The sequence below is a fragment of the Sturnus vulgaris genome, chromosome 14 (assembly GCF_052056855.1).
Source record: "Sturnus vulgaris isolate bStuVul1 chromosome 14, bStuVul1.hap1, whole genome shotgun sequence".
In the NCBI taxonomy this organism is placed as follows: Eukaryota; Metazoa; Chordata; class Aves; order Passeriformes; family Sturnidae; genus Sturnus; species Sturnus vulgaris.
The window spans coordinates 13364597-13381411 of NC_142256.1; the positions used below are offsets into that span (position 1 = coordinate 13364597).

Genomic DNA, 16815 nt, shown 5'->3' on the forward strand with positions numbered 1-16815 from the left:
CGAGCAAGCAGATTTCCTGTTCAAAATGCACTGATGAACTTTGAAGTTTGAGCCCATCTTGGGTAAAACTGTGCGGCCCTGCAGCTGCTGGCAGCTTGCCAGCTCAGCCTGCAAAATTGTCCCACAATCCCTGTGGGACTGGTCCCCACCCTTTCGCCCCTCTCCTCTCCACCCTTTCCATCCTGCTAAAACAAGAAAAGCCTTTAAGAGATTATGCACAGAGTGAACAGTGCTCTGCAGAGGGATGCAGGAAACCTTGTGTCCTATTCCACGTGACCCTACTGAAGTCACGATCCTTCTGTTTCCCTTTCCACCTGCACAGAACTTTCCTACTCAGACCCAGCTCTTTAGAAGGGACGAGCCATGTTTGCTAACCCCGGCCCCAGGGCCAGTGGGAACACGAGCTCTGCCTGCTCACACTGCAGGCAGGAGCAGCCTCCCATGCAGCTGCAGTGTGCTCCCCAGTGGGTCAGCACAGCAGGGAGGAGAATCCCAAAAATATTAAACCTGCAGATCTGCTGCTCCTACGCTGCAGCTTAGACACAGCCACTGTTCTACAGCAAAAAGTTACTCATACAAGCATCCTGCTGTCCCTCAGGGTCTTCATGATGCGAACAAGTGGTCAGGGCTTGCACACCTGGGGCTGTGTGACCTGAGAACACAGATTTTAGGTGAGCTCTATCAGCAGGAGCAGTCCATACATCTCAAATCTGCAACTGCAACCATGTGAGACAAAGCACTGTAGTCATGGTTGGAGCTCTTCCGCCAAAAATACAGCAGAAATGCAAAACTTGAAAGGACAGGAATATATTTCAAGGAAGAAGTAATTAAGAGCTTGTTTCTGTTAGTTAATGGCCCAAGGCAAAGTTCAGAGAAAGCCAGACACTGAACACTAGCACTGGATTCCAGGAACGATCCATTTCATCATAGGCTATGACATGTAATCCACGTCAGCTCTGACACTTTAAAAACCCCTAAAAACACAGACACAAAAAACCACACAAAACTCCCCAAACCACAAATGCCTTGGACAGATGGGCACCAGTTTCACAAAATCTTTTTATTTTTTTTTTTAGCCCTCCACAAAGATCTCAGGACACCAGCCAGGTGAGAACACAGCTGTCATTTGATTACAGCTTCATCCTTTTAATCACAAAACTCAGGCTGCAGAAAGCCTCCTCTGACATTATAAAGTTTTGGTGGTACTTTGGGCACATCAGCACTGGACATCTGCTGTATTTCAGGGCTGTAAATCAAAGAATTGTATTCCCCTAGAGTATTTCTTTTCTTCTTTGTCATACCGGGAGATGCTGAGATTTAGGAAGCTGTTCCAGGTCACCTCTAGGATAGCCCTTAGCTCCATCTTCCAGCTGGAGCACATCTTTCTTTCCTTGTGACTGCCTTCATGCCAGCAGTGCAGGATGCAGGGACTGCCATAAAGCCCCACCACATTTGCCCTTTCACCCCCACATCACACACAGTTTCCAGACAGTCCCAGGTCTCACCCAACACCACTTGGGCATAGCCAAATATTGCATTTTCTCTTCCCTACTCTGGACAGCTTTGCTGCCATTAACTGTGCACTCAGCAGACTCGGCACCAGCTCCCGAGATCAACACAAGGCACACGAAGCTCCTTTGTTGCTCTCAGACAATACAACATCAGACACCACCAGGCACAGCCCCTCACTTTGGAACAGCACTGGAGCCTGGCAGACTCCAACCTAACACTGCCTTCAGAGCCAGCCCTAAACGCTTCCTGCCAGGGAAAGCAGAGCACATCACTAAACACTGCAAAATGTCACCCTTGTCAGTGGTGAACAACAGGAATAGCAACACACTGAGATAATCAAGACATGCTCTTCAAGATTTATGTCATATTGGTATTTTTCTCCTATATGCTAAACCCCACTCTATGATTAGTTATGTTCTAAGAAGTCAGCTAAAATGTATCACTTTAGGTATAGAGCACACCAGTAAGTCAAATGTTATTTCACATATCCCAGAACTTGGATTGCAAAATATCAGTGCTAAACCCTAACATGTTTGCATGTAGATATATAAAGAATTAAAGCTAATTAAATGCTCTTTAAGACAAAGGCTGCTACATTAGTGAAGAAATATTAGGGATATATATGATTTATAAAGGGATTTAAAATTATTTTTAAAATCCTAAAATGTTACACTGCATTCCAAATTTTAAAAATATAATTTTATAGAGTTTATCACATTTATGTAGTAAAAGTAGATTGAATATTCAATGAAAAATTCTTTTCCTGGCAAACACCACCACCCTATTTATGTGCAGAACATGCAATTTTATCCCTCCTATTGCTTTTCTCTCTCCTCTCATATCAGGAGTAGGAATGTACTTGTACTCACTCAAAGTGAAAATATTAGTTTTATGAATTTTTCCAAATGAAGCTTTAGATGTTTCAGGGGTAAGACGTAAAAAAATGAAAATCAGGAATTTCTCTTAGGGCCCCTACTTGTGTCACATGTTTAAAGAAACAAACAAAATTATCACTGTAAATCATAATACCACTGAAGAGAACTAAGTTGGCAGTGGTATAGGAGAACTTCCTATATACTAAAATAGCAACACATTAGCCTAGAGAAGAGATTAGAAAAGATAACCTCCACCAGTCCTTTAAAATTCTACCCACGTCCACATTGTCTAGAAGGGAGGGATGGATAAGGGTCATTTCAAAAGTACCAGATCAAGTCACCTTGATCTCTGGAGGAAAAGGACAGTTTTTCATCTCCACTGTAAATGTCTGTACCACAACCCTCATGAACTGTAAAACCCAAGAGGCACCAGAAGCAGTTTTTCTGTCCAGGCTTTTTTTATCCTTTCAGTTCCTATTTCCTCCCATTGTATGAGTGGAAACACAGATTGTTTGCTTTACCTAATGTTTGTCTGAGTCTGACTGCAGACCAGTGGGAAAAGAAAATTAAACAAAGGAACAAATTCAAGCTCCTTCACAAACACATATTTGAATATCTACATATTTTGCAATATCAGTATGTTCACTTGATCAGATTACCATCCTCATCCAAAACATGAACCACTCAAGGCAGCTTCATACTTGCATGAGAATGGACTAGAGACTGATCTTTTGGGATACTGAAACCTTCTCTCAAATGGGTCATTCTCACTGTGATCAGCAAGATCAAGCAAAGCACCAAGCTCTTGAAAATGCCATTTTAGCCATAATATGAACAGGTTTGTCCTTACTTATTCGAAGTGAGTGGTGTCTGCAGAAGAATATCCCATGTAATCTTCTGCAGCTCCATGCTCATTTGGAGGGAAGTACCCATTCCTGTGGCCTCTCCCTGCTCAGCTAACATGCAGACACGATGCTTCAGATCTCCAACTGCGACTTAAAGTTTCTGAACAATGTGCAAGACAGAGAGCAGGAACACTTCTCCTGGGGCAGGTAAAGCCAGGGTGGCCTGTGAGGGGTGTCAGTGGGAGACTGAGAGCTGCAGCACACGGAGCACCTTGGAGGAACAACCTTCACCTGCCACATTTGGGGTCAGCCTGCCTGGGGGTCACAGGGTTACTGCAGGCAGAGCTGCTCCTGATGAAGGACCAGACTCCCACTGACTTTGTCTGGGTCCAATTTCCATCTGGTGATACTTCAGTAGCATCTGAGGGGATGGCAAACACTGAAGCTCCAGCTCCCCCTCTGTTCAAAAGTCATCCAGGTGCTTGAGTTTAGAGGGAACTGCAAGGCCCCTGAGTGGGAACTGCTGCCAGCAAGGAAAGAAAAGCAACATTTTGGGGCCATATGTGGGTCGAGTAACTCAGACAGCAGCACAGTGAACAGGAGAGGTCCGAGAAGCAGGTTGTGCTGTTATCCCATTTTCCTCACACTTCATTTATTGGGACATAAAAACTGATTTAATTGAGCCTAAATATCACTATTTCCACAAGTAAGAGCTTCAACAGCCTCGCTATTCATCCTGGGCTTTAGAATTTGTCACATCCCTTCACATCTGTTGAAAGACTCTCGGATCTCCAGCCCCAGACCCCCGTCAGGGCTTGGTGCCCCTGGCAGGGGCACAGGGGCTCTGTGAACACAGGCTGCTCTCCTCCTCCTATGGCACTTCTGGCTTGGGGACACTGGGCTGGTGGGGTGCTCAGGACAGCACAGGACATGCAGGGGATGCAGGGCAGTGGGGATTTGGGGTATTTGAAGTCCCAGGGCCCCTCTTGTTGTGAACAGGAGGGGTGGAAGAGCCCCGGCACAGAGCCAGTCCCACGCAGCACTTGGGAGCTCAGTGGTGATTTACGACAGCAAAGGTCTGCTGCACCAGCAGTCTATTCATCCAGAAAAATAAACAATTTTGGAAAAGCCTCAGCCTTTGGAAGGCTCTCACTCTGCAGAACAGGGGTTGCTGAGAAGCTAAGTCTGGGGTGAGGTATAAATCCCTCCACCCCAGTGAATTTTTGCTGCCTGACTCATACACATCCGTTTACAGAAATACAGGGCGCTGGAGAAAACCTGCTCAGAGCACATCTCTGCTGGATAAGGTCACAAGCAGTTAAGTGTGTCCTGCCAGCCCCATCCTGCTGAAAGGAAGTCAGGGCTGGACTGTAGGAGGTCAGCTGATGGGTGGCCAGAATTTTGGAGCAAGAATCCCTCAAAGGAAGGTTTTTTGGCTCACATTGCTACAAAGCTACAAAGGTTAAGCTGCACACAGCAATTACAAACCTCATGTTAGCAGAGTAATCTTTTAACTTTTTAAATAATGTAGCTTTATTAGCCTTCTATCCCACATAAACACAACCTTGTGTGCACATTAATCTCTAGCATTTATATCACTGAATTTTTAAAGATCCTTCCAGCATTCTTGTGAACAGCAACTGTAGCAAAGTTGAATTTTCTCTTGCATATAATGCACAACATGGACACAGCTCTGCACAGGTTAAAACTGTGTTGCTGGGGTTTTTTTTAAAAAAGGCTTTGAGACAAGCAGGGTACACAGCTGCAAGTTCCAGTCTAAATGATGACAGAGCTATAACAACCTTAAGGGTGATTTCCTTTTTCATTCCAGTTCTGCTGGTGTTTTTGTCACACAGATCGCCATTTCACACAGGTGTGCACCTCTGCTGATGGCACACACAGGACAGGACAGCCCAGCACTGACAACTGGCATTAAAAGGGTTTCTCTTACAGTCTCAGTCTTGCCTTCAGCGTTTCTTGGCCAATACCCTCCCCAGGATTCTTCACCTGAGGTGAATCCTGAAGCCAAAAACTCTGCTGACTAATACCGTCAAGTTCAGAGGATCTGAAACTAGGGAAAGGTCATATTCTTTACACACATACCAAAGCCTTCACAGAGCATTTAACTGAGGGGGAAAAAAAGAGCATCTAATTATGCCTTTTCATTTGGCTCTATCCGGTGAATCCTCTCCAAAAATTAAAAGGGAGTTAATGAACACAATTAGGCTGCAAAAAAGCACACAAGCCTCCAGATTTCTGAATGATTTCTGTAAGAGATGAGCTACATGGCACTGATCTCACAGCAGCAGTCAATTCCCATTTCCTTCCAAATCCTATTGGCCAGATGGTCCAGAAAACTCATGGGAAAATTACTTAAATGTTTAGAAAGGCTTTCAGCGTTAAGTTAGTCTCCAAAATTAAACCAGACTACCCTTCTAATTAGTCTTACAAATGAAGTATGGCTCATTTTTCTAATGAATTTAAAACAGAGAGGAGATTCCAAGTTCAAAACCAAAAAAAAAAATCTGAATTCCTGAGGAGCACTGGTGTAATTTTTTTCTGAACTGATCTAACCAGCTTTGTACAGCAGAAGCCTGGCTGACAAAGGTTCCCCTCTCAAGCAAACCACAGGTCAGATGCACAGCAATAGTTCCTGAACAGCTATGAGCAGTTACTGTTCAATGCTCTATCCTCTCAATTTCTGTATTACTTGTAGGGATTGAAGTCAATCACAGCAGGACAGAAATGAACAGTGAGCTCTTGAGAGGAAGGAAGAAAGAAATAAATACTCCTGCAGAATAATTTCAAGAAAATGGCTAAACACATTACAGCTGAAGAACCGCAGAGCCTTAAGCAATGCAGCTCAGCGTAATTACGAGCACATATGAAGCAAAAGCAGCAGTGAATCATTGCAAGAACTGGTCACAGGAGGTACCAACAGTTTCCTGAAATTAACTACTGAACAGCCCTACTGGTTTTTGAAACTCTCATTTCTTTGTCTTGCCCTGTTTAGACAAGCCAAATTAATTTTGCACAGGGCAGGATGATGTAGTGAACTGCACAGGGAGCTGTGTGTGGGTAAAAGCAGGGCTGGGGCCCCTGCCCTCCTCCCATGCACTGCTGGTTACACCTCCCAAAGGTTCCCTGCAGCACTTCCCACCAACAGCTCATCACGGATTGTCCCAGCACTGAGGTTCTGGCACGCACCTCTGGCCCCACTGAAGTCAACAAATCTTAATGATTCTAAGGAATTTCTGCTTGAGCTTATCAGATCTCAATTTGTCTCATAAGGGATCAAATTCCTCAAACAAAACAAACCTCACTTTACAATGAGGAAATAATGTCTTTTCAGTGGTTTCTCTGTTGGAAAAGGTGTGATTGCACAGATCCACTCACAGGTTTGAGCCAGAGCTTGTGACACAAGAGATAAACCCAAGCCACTGCTGCAGTGTCCACTTGTGTACATGTACCTCTGACAAGCAGCTGCAGGGCTGCCACCCAAGGTCACAGGTGATGGGAAATGAGGCTCTCCATAAAGCTGGAGATGGAGGCCAGATGGGAACAGAGCACTCACTCTGACACATCCACATTCCAAGAGCAGGGACCCGACGGCATCGCCCTCACCTGGGGTTTGTCACCTGCCCTGTCACATGGAGCTTTCACAGGCAGCCAGGGGAAACTCTGAACCTCTGCCACACCAAATACAACAGGGCCAGGTACTACAGACAAAAGGGCATGCACAGAAACACATCTAGAAATATTCAGAAGTGAAACAGTGAAATCCCCTGGCCTAGCCCAAGGTACCTCAGATGTCAGTGAAGCTGCACCAGAACCCTTCTCATGATTGAGTTCTCAAAGCCACTTCTCATTTTCCAAGCTCTGAACCCTAAGTGTTTCCTTTACCTTGTAACAGCAATAGTCTGTCCAACCAGCTGCATCACATCTAAAGCAGCTGTCGAGAAAGACAAAAACAGAACAGCAAAACAACCTCAACATTCCACAAGGCATCCAGATAATGCCAGCAACTTGGTGGCTTACATGTATAATATACATATTTAAAACTAGCATTTCTGCTTTAACATCTAGTTGTGCTCACTTTAAAAATTTACTTTAAAAGTTTAACCATCCACAAGTTTCCAAAAAAGCTTCCTTTTGCAGCTCCTTTGCATATTCCGTCATCCACATCCAGATGCCAAAATACACCACCAAGAGCTCACTGCTGCTTTGGATAAATATGGTGTTATGTGCCAGAGGAAAATTTTGCAGGATGAACTACAACTCTACAGCATTGCCAATGCACATATTTAAATAACAGAAATTTAATTAATTCTCTATTTACAACAAAAGTGTCAAAAAAATATCAAAATGCATATAAAAACCCCACACCAGAAAAGCCATCTCCCAAGTGCTTTGCATTGCCTTCTACTTTCTGAACCTTCAGGTTCAGGGGAGCACATGAGATTGCAAGAATTCGCACTACCAAAGACAGACACTAAGCCAGTTTTTTTTTTAAAGAAAACAGAGTGTATGGGACTGCACTGCTCTTGCATCCAATCACGTTTTAAGCAGTCAGCCCATGCCAATCAAATCTGAAGTCTCCAAGATGATTCAATTCCTGCATGCTCTGCTTATTAGAGGAGATAAAGTCCTTTGCTCCCTGCACCACTAAGGCTTACAGAAAACAACTATTTTTGATATGTTTGCACAAGAAAATAATCTAATACATTCAGTAACTGAAGAGTTACAGAAGAAGAAATACTAATAAGAAGGGGCTCTGAAATTAGTCAGAGTCACTTTTAGAGACTGGCTCCCTTGCACAATTCTGATTTGCCATTTGCTCTGTAATCAAGCGAGTGCAAGGTGAGCACAAAGCACCACCATTCCACTGTTAGCACTTAACATCCTCTCTGAATAGATCAAACAAATGACATCATGTGCAAAGGACTAAAAAAACCCCAAGGTTTCATATAATTATTTTTAAAGACCTGGTTTGCCTACATGGTTTGACCCAGTTTAATTAGAAATGTTATTTCCAGCTCAATTTTGTTAAGCGTGGACATGCTCAATGGCCTGAATCTGGTTTGTCATTTCCCTTTCACTAATCTAGCCACACCAGTCATCAAAATGCTCATTTTTTGCATAACTCCCTTTCTGTCCACTTTCACAGTGGCCTTAATAGAAGGAGATTACTGCTCAGTTCTTTGAAAATTTCTGTTTATGTCTGTTACCAGCTCCTTCTTTTTTTTTAAAGAGAATTTGTTATAGAAAAGTCAGCAATTAACTGGAGTAATTGAATATTCCTATGTCTCATGGTCCAGTGAGAGAGAGCATGGGTTTTATCACTAACTGGGACAGTAAATGCTGCCCCACAGCCAGGGCTGGGTCCAGCTAGTGGTTTTGCCCTCACTGTACTGATATGTGAGAACACGATTTTGTGGCAAAGCATCAACCTCCTACCTGCTAAAGCTTCCACTTGTTTTCACCAAGGTAAAAAAAAGGTAAGAAACTATTTTCTGCCAAACCTCAAGAGAGCTGTTGCTCATCTTCACCACCAGGTCCAGGCACACGCCCTGTTACAGACCCAGCCCAGCAGCACCTGAAGGACTCGGCTGGGACCACAAAACCTCAGCAGCACATCTGCAGAAATGCACGGCTGCACCCACGGCAAACACAGGATGGGTGGGAGTAACCAGAAAATTAAAACGCAAAGCCCTCTGTGTCACCTCCTGTACTGCAAACATTGTTTGCTAATAAAGGGTCCCCCACAAACATGGATGTCCTCCTTGGCAGGCAGGGCAGATGTGGCTTGTCACATCACAGCCAACTCCTGGAATACACCTAGAGAACTGCACAGTCAGCCTGCCCCAGGGTGGGGGAAAATGCAGGGGCAGCAGCTTCTCCATTTCTCTTTCTGATCATGCTCCCAATTCTATAAGGAGAAATCAAAATGCATCACACAATCTCTGGGGACTTTTCACATCACACAATGGCTTTTGGCAGCTCAGATAACAGGGCACTGTACAATGACATTCATGCTACTTTCCTGGCAATAAAAGAAGCCAGAAAGTAAAGAAAACCCACTGCTGGCATATGCTCACCTAATCTGAAGGTACAACCCCTCCAGAAAACCAAGCAGCATTTACAAACCAGAGGATTCAACCAGACAGGCTCCCCCCCGTTAAGAACCACAATTTATGGACCACAGTGTCATCCCCAGCCCAAACTCCACTGGCACCTACAACCCCTGTCCAGCCCTGGGGAGGCTCAGCTTTGCCTCCATCCCAGCACAGGCGCCTGAAGCCTCCCAGCCACCCCTAACAGAGCTGGGCATGTGATTAAGAATTGCTGTATTTTAATATTAATAACTTTGAAAGGGAGAGGTCTGCCAGAACAATGTAAACAATGCAGGACACAGCAACCACAAAAGCTTGGCCAGCCAGGTATTTCATATACTTGTTCTGAAATTTAAATCCCATCTGTGTGATAGACAGGGCAAGTGCCATGCAGGCTCCAAGCATCACCCAGCTCTGACAAGGCCATTTCCTCTCATTCCTGGTCAGAGAACTGTGACTTTGGCAGATGTAGGAAGCCGAATGACATTACAGGGCCTGACCAGGAGCTTGCTGTGACTCTGAACAGCCTCACTAATGCAGGAGGTGCTTTGCAAACCTGGGCAGAAACCTGAGCATTCACACAACATGCTGATTGCCCTGCCAGTATGAAAATAGTGTAACTCCATCATTCAAGCCAGGGATACAGGCCATGCAAAGTCTTCCAACAGGTGGGTACCTAGAAACTAACATAATGTAAAGAAAGGAAGAGGGGAACATAGGAAAGGATGAGTCCAAAATCCTCTCTGTTCTTTATTCTCCAACGTGTTCTACTGGAGACCTGAGTTTTCAGTCTTTGTTTTGCATCTTCCTCTACTCAAAGAGTTCTGACTGATTTTTTTCCAAGTGGCCAAAAGAAAGTTAGTGCATCTCTCTATTCCTTCATCCTTTTCCCATTTTCAGGCACATTTTTGGACATGCATTTTCTCTCCACTCAAGCCCTTTTTCTGCCAGGGAAGCTGTCCCAGTCGGGCACCCAGCAATCTGCACGGGCATCCTCACACACCAGCGTGTGAGCCAGGACCAAAAATGCCTTTGGGAAACGTCAGACCTGCTTAGGCTGATCTGCACACGCACAAAAAGCCCAGTGTGCCCTCAGTGCACCACATTCACTGGCTCAAAGCCCTTCCATGGCACCCGAGCCACGCCAGGCTCTGCTGGGTTCACTGGGCACCCCTGCCTGCACAGCTCGGCTCTCTGCCACTGGGAGGGACAGCAAAGCTCAGCCCAGTGTCCCTGCACACAATCCACCCTTCATCTCACAGGGACCCCACAGCAGGTGCTCCTTGGTGCTGCCTGTCCTCCTCTGCAGGGCAAAACTGCAAAGCTGGGAGACCCCACCACAGCAATCTGATTCCCAAAGCACGAGGGATAATGCTGCCCTCCAACTCCTGACTTCACCCTCTGATGATAATAAAAGGCAATCTGATATCTACTGATACAATTTGGCTTCTGGGGGCAGAATGTTTGCAAGAAGCCTGTTATGATAAATATTTCATGTTAGACTGCAAAAAACCAATATTTTTCGTAGCTCTTTCCTTTTTCCATATAACAAGACAACATTGTGAACAATCTGTGTAAATAATACATTTGAGAATCCATTATCTAAGTCATATGCATATTTATTTCATGATGGTTTTGTTGCATATTTTAGTATAATTGTCCACAGGTTTAAAGCCAAGAGTAAAACAGAAGTAGACAAATCTACTGCAACAGAAATAATTAGTAAACTGGTTACTCTTTTGTTATTTATAAATACTGGGGAAATGCCTTGCTAAATTCAGCATACTAAATAAGAAAGATATCTACATTTTACTGAACTTGAGGAATTTTCTTTTCAGAAGGCCTTCACATATTTCTCTTATGCCCTTTTCCTCTAAATGTTTCCATTTTTAACAATAGAGACACAAGAATAAATAGCATAAAAAAGCTCATATCAGATGTAGCAACTGCATAGTCAGAAAATGGAATTTAGTAAATTCCAGTTTCAGTAAACACCAACAAAATGTCAGTATTTTGCCAACTGGTCTCGCTTCTGGTTGCAAACACTCAGAACGGAAAGTCAGAATAATTCACATTAATATTCACATTTCTTTTTGTCATGCCAGATTACTTCAGTATGACTGTACCTTTTTTTCCCCAATCTATTAAACATCTTGCTGAATATAAATGTATGTTCAAATGAAGCAAATTAAATGTAATGTTTTGACATTTCTGAGGCGAAGTTTGAAAACAAAAGCCAACTCATTTATTGAAATTTTCCCACTCTGGTTTCTCTTGAACCCATGTTTGGATTTGAATTTCAAACAGCACGTTGTTCAGTAAGTGGCTGCTAACCAATTTTCACAAATCACCTCCATGAGCACACTAATTCCTAATCTCAAATCACACTAATTCCTCCAATCTCAAGATGCCCCACAAAAACAAAGGCTGCCTCCATTTTAACAGCTACACTCACACGAAGAGCTCAATTTCCAGCAAATTGATGGGATTTAGCTACCATGGGAAGCAGAGTCAAGAAGAGAAGCAAGATCTCCTGTGCCACAGCTGCCCACATCAGCCCCTCTCTTACCTTTATGAATAAATGCATTTTTCACACACTCAGAGCTCCTACAGGCACTGCCCCAGACCACACCCCAGCTATTACACAGCAGCTAATAACTTTATTTATGCAGGACACTGAAGAGGTCACAGTTTGCTACAAAGTGTGTCCTCTGGACTGCTCAGTTGAAAGATTTCAGAAGTTACTAAAATTTAATATTTTCAAGGGTAGGAAGTTGGGGATGGGGAAGAACTGGCCTTTGAGAAGGTGCTTCTAAACAAACCTTGAAAACCTTTTGGGAATTGCACAAGGTCAGTAGGGTACAAGGGCAGACTTAAAATATGCAAGGACTGAAAAATAAAAAGTATACTACAAACAGCTGAAAAATACTTTCTTCTTCAATTTTAAGAAATCAACTGATTTGTTGTTCATTTTATTATGCTTTATTAGCCATAGCCCAGAGTTACCAAAGAAGGACTTTCAAAAAAACATACATGCTCTCTTCAGGACATTAAAGCAGACTTGGAAAGTAAAATTCATAAGGAGTTCTAAGAAAGAATCAGAGACACAGAGATAAAGTGACATGCCCTCACCAGGCTCTAAAATCCTTCAGTTCACCATGAAAACAGTAGTTTCTAGAGCTAACCTGCCATGGGGATCAGCTCAAACATCTATAAACAACACACTAGATTTTCTGCTGTTTAAAATTCAGTCATATCATGTAATTCATTAACTGTCATAGCTATGGTTTTCTGGACTGCAAATGGACCATTATGAGTTTTCCCCAAGTGCCACCAATTTTTATATATCATATCCAATGAAAATACTTCTGAGTAGGTCAGATATTGCAAAAGTCAGACCCATGGAGCACTGCTCACACTCTGTGTATCTGGATGCCACTGAGCAGTCAGGATTACTGACATCAGTGTCACTAGTGAGGTGCTTAAAGCACAGCAAAGTGGAATTAAGAGCTTGAACTACTTCCCACTATGCTCATATTACCACCAGTGCATTTTTAGCACGTTCTCTTACCTTCAAAATAGCATGACCCAGTCACAAAATCTGAAGTGTTATGCAACATGAGCTCAAAATGCCAACAGTTTAGGATGAAAATGCATTGTACTCTCCCACATGGACTTTTAGCTCCAAACATGGAGGATCTGAAAGCAGCAAGCCTGTCAACAAATTATTTGCAAGGATTTTACTACTCTCTAATGGCACATCTAATTATTGTACATTGCTCTGTTCAGTCAGAGCCTTTATTGTATGGAGGCACTCCACAGCTGAGAGGTTTTTTTCACATCCTCACTCTTCTATTTTTGATAAACTAGTTTGGCTCCTAAGAAACTTAATCGAGTTCCTCTGAAATATCCACTAACTAGAACCAGAACTTCACAACTTGCTAATTAATTTCGCATATTTGATCCATTATTTTAAGATCCAGTGCTGAGTAGAGTCTGGCCCTGCCATGTAAATAGGCAGGGAAGCCAAAATTAAAAAAAAGCACAAACACAACGCCAAACCCCTAAAAAACTCCATCACAAAAATGCTCCTCACCCTGATAACTGAATACACCCCTAAAACTACCTATTTTACATATAAATAAAAGTGGAGTTTTTTTGTATCCTCCAAGTCAGTAATTCACACTCTGGGTTGATAGTAGGTATGTCTTGAACTCAAACTGAGATTGGAAAAGACCTCTGGGAACACATGGTCCCACCTTCTGTCAAAAGCAGGGACTCAGGTTCCATTAACCAAGACAGTGTCAAACAGCCTTGGATATTTCCAGCAAGGGTGACCTCACAACCACCACGAGAAACCTATTCCAGTGATGATTCATTCTCATGGTACAGAACTTTTTTCTTACATCCAAATTGAATTTTTCCTGGGCAACTCATTTGCCCTGTGCATCCCTGTACTGCACCTCCTGTACCAGCCACCACTGAAGCACCTGAAAACTGGGACTAGACTGCCCTCAGCCTTCTCTTCCCAAGGTCGAAAAAAATCCAATTCCTTCAGCCTTTCTTTCTTTAACACACTAAATGTTTTGGTTGCCTCTTGTTGAACCCTCCCTGGAACTGAGGGAGCAAAGATGGGACACAGGATTCCAGGTGTGGCCTAACAAGAGCATGGAAAATAATCACACCTCGTGATTTGCTTGCCAGGCTCCTGCTGACACAGCCCAAGGCAGAGTTTGCCCTCCTTGTATCAAAGGTTCCAAATGCACACCTGTTCTGATGGGGGAGGAAAAGGACAGTGGTGGTGTGGAAGCAATAAGAAAGGTATGGAGACATTTATGGGAGTGTATTTAGGATTTCCAGACAACTGAGAGAAGATGAGGAAACACACCTGGTAGTATGAAGACTTACAAGAGTCTTATTAAAAACTGAAGAAGTTAAATGCCAAAAGCCCAACCCCTGCCTCTCTAGTGCATTATTGGTACTGCAGCACTACATGCTTCAGTTTTCAAGGCAAACCACGCACAAGCACACAGCATTTCAGATCTTATGACAATGCAGCAGCACAAATTAATTTCAGACATACTCCTGAGAGAGATCCCTGTGGCCAGGAGCAGCACACAATCTCCATTTTTTGCCTGCACAAGCCAACCAAGGACCTGTGCAACGAGCTGCTGACTCCATCCATGCACTGCTGGCAGTGTCTTTACACACCACTGCCTTAATTACTGCTGTAATTAACCAGTTTTTCACGTGGACAGGATAATCAGCTCTTCTACTGATGCCATGATGATTTTTGCCTTTTCTTTTTCTATACCTTTTATGTATTCTCATACCCTTAGCATGCATACTTTTAATTCTTTAAGCCTGGTATCTTAGCACAGTCCTGGTATTCTGCTAGTCCAGGAGACCAAACATCCAAAGGCTTCACAGCTGGAGGCTGGAGTGCCCCACACTATCACACTATCTTGAGAAACCAAGGCCCCATCTAGAACACATCCTGTAAACTAGAATTAGGCCCATTTGGGGGGGGACATGTCACAGAACAGGGACATGTCACACTATTCATTCAGGCCTCTCATTGGGACATCTTTGTTAGATATGCTAATTTGCAAGGTCTATAAAATTGTATATGTCATCTAGTGTGTGTGTGCATTTCGGTGTGTTACTGATGAGTCGTTGTACCATAAGGATCTTTATTCAACACCAAAGTAAAAACCCTTTAGCCCTTAACTGTGTCTGGCTCCTAATTTTAGGACCAAGAAAAAGGCATCATTACCAAAAACTGAAATAAAGCAAACAGATAGACAACCAAGCACTTTTACCAACTGCTAATGAAACAGAGTAGCACTCGGTCATTTCTGGAGAGTACAACTAATTTCCCTCCTTGACTCATCAAAATCTTGAAGACTAAGATTAGCGTGAAAACTGTAACTCATCACATATGACAACAAAACACCCTGAGATTATGTGTCATTTTAACGTCTCTGCAGCACTTTGGAGACTAAAATTGCATTTCAGCCCCAAGACACAATCTTTGGAAAGTGGCTATTTCTGACCCACCCACAGAAGGGATGGTTTTAAAGTTTTCAGTTTATACACATTCACCATCTGGATTATACTGAACATAATTGTAATGTTTCTTACATTTAACCTTCCAGGTGCTACCATTAATTAAGGTTTTCAATACAGTCCACAAATTATAACACTCCATAACTTAGCATGGTTGAGTGATTCTTTCCACAGTCTCAAAAACCCCCATGTTCCTTCCCCCCACCACTCCCAAGTCAATTACATCAGCCAGTTATTCAGTGAAATGAAATATGAAGAACTTTACAGACTTTCGAATTAAAATAAACTGAAACGTTGTATTTATGTTTTGCTGCACTCCTGCCACTCTACATCAACAGCAAAGTAACTCATAACTCATGTCAGCAACTGAAGCACATTCAATGCCAAGAAGCAACTGTGTTAAAAAAAAGCAAACAACCCAAACCCCATACACTTCCTTACTCAGACCTGCTTCCTTTTTGCATCCTGAGTCCTATGTGACCACAGAGAAATAAAAATATCAGCTATGCAGAGTCACTACAGGAAGGCAGGGTTGCTACCAAGCCCTGCTAAGCCCCAGCAGAGCATTGCTGCTTCTTCATCAGCTGCATTACTGGAAACCACATCTTCCCTCTTGACTCCCATAGCTCCAAACCAGAGCACCTCTCTCAAGTTCCCTGTGCCCTCAGACTCCATTGCAGATACAACTCTTCTGCACACACAGCAGCTGCAAATCTGTCCGGGTTTATCACCAGCCTCCAAGATCATGTGCCAAAAAACATCAGCCCCTGGAACTATCTAAAGACACCGGTTCTCTTTCCCATGGCCACTGAAAAATGGCAAGCCCAGGAGAAGGCAAATTCACATGACTAAAAATAAGGAAGACAAACGCCCCAATCAGTGCCTCTTGACATCAGAAAACACAGTTTCTGACCTCATTTGGCCCATGAAAACTGCAGAAGGATGAGGACTGTCAGAGCATGGCTGAACGAGAAGGATTAGGAACAATTCCTCTTCATCTTGACAACTGAAAAACGGGAGCAGCTATAAACTCAGAGTCTCACAGCCTCTTCCAGAGCTCAGGAAAAACTGTGTGACTCAAACACTTCAAAAACAGCAACCCCTCCAGCTGCCCCCATATCTCCCTTTCCCCATTTACTCAACAGAAAAATGACCCTGCACTGAAAATTGGAACATAGAAAATGCTTAACATGCTTCCATGGAAGAAATACTTCTCATCAAAGACTATGAAACTAACAGCAGAAGTCTTTGAAAAAAATGAAATTTCACTTCCCCTGAACTTACAGTTTCGTTATTACTGAACATACAAGCACAGACCAGCAATGATGTTCTGCATCAAGGGTGATGGATACAAGGGTGAAGCACTTCAGAGCCACAGAGCCCAAAGAGTTAAACTCCTGG

General features: G+C 43.3%; 1 protein-coding gene across 6 annotated transcripts in view; it reads right to left on the bottom strand.

Annotated features, from left to right (window-relative positions):
- Window positions 1-16815, bottom strand: part of NRK (Nik related kinase) — a 91613-nt gene that overhangs the window by 67303 nt on the left and 7495 nt on the right. The window lies entirely within an intron of this gene.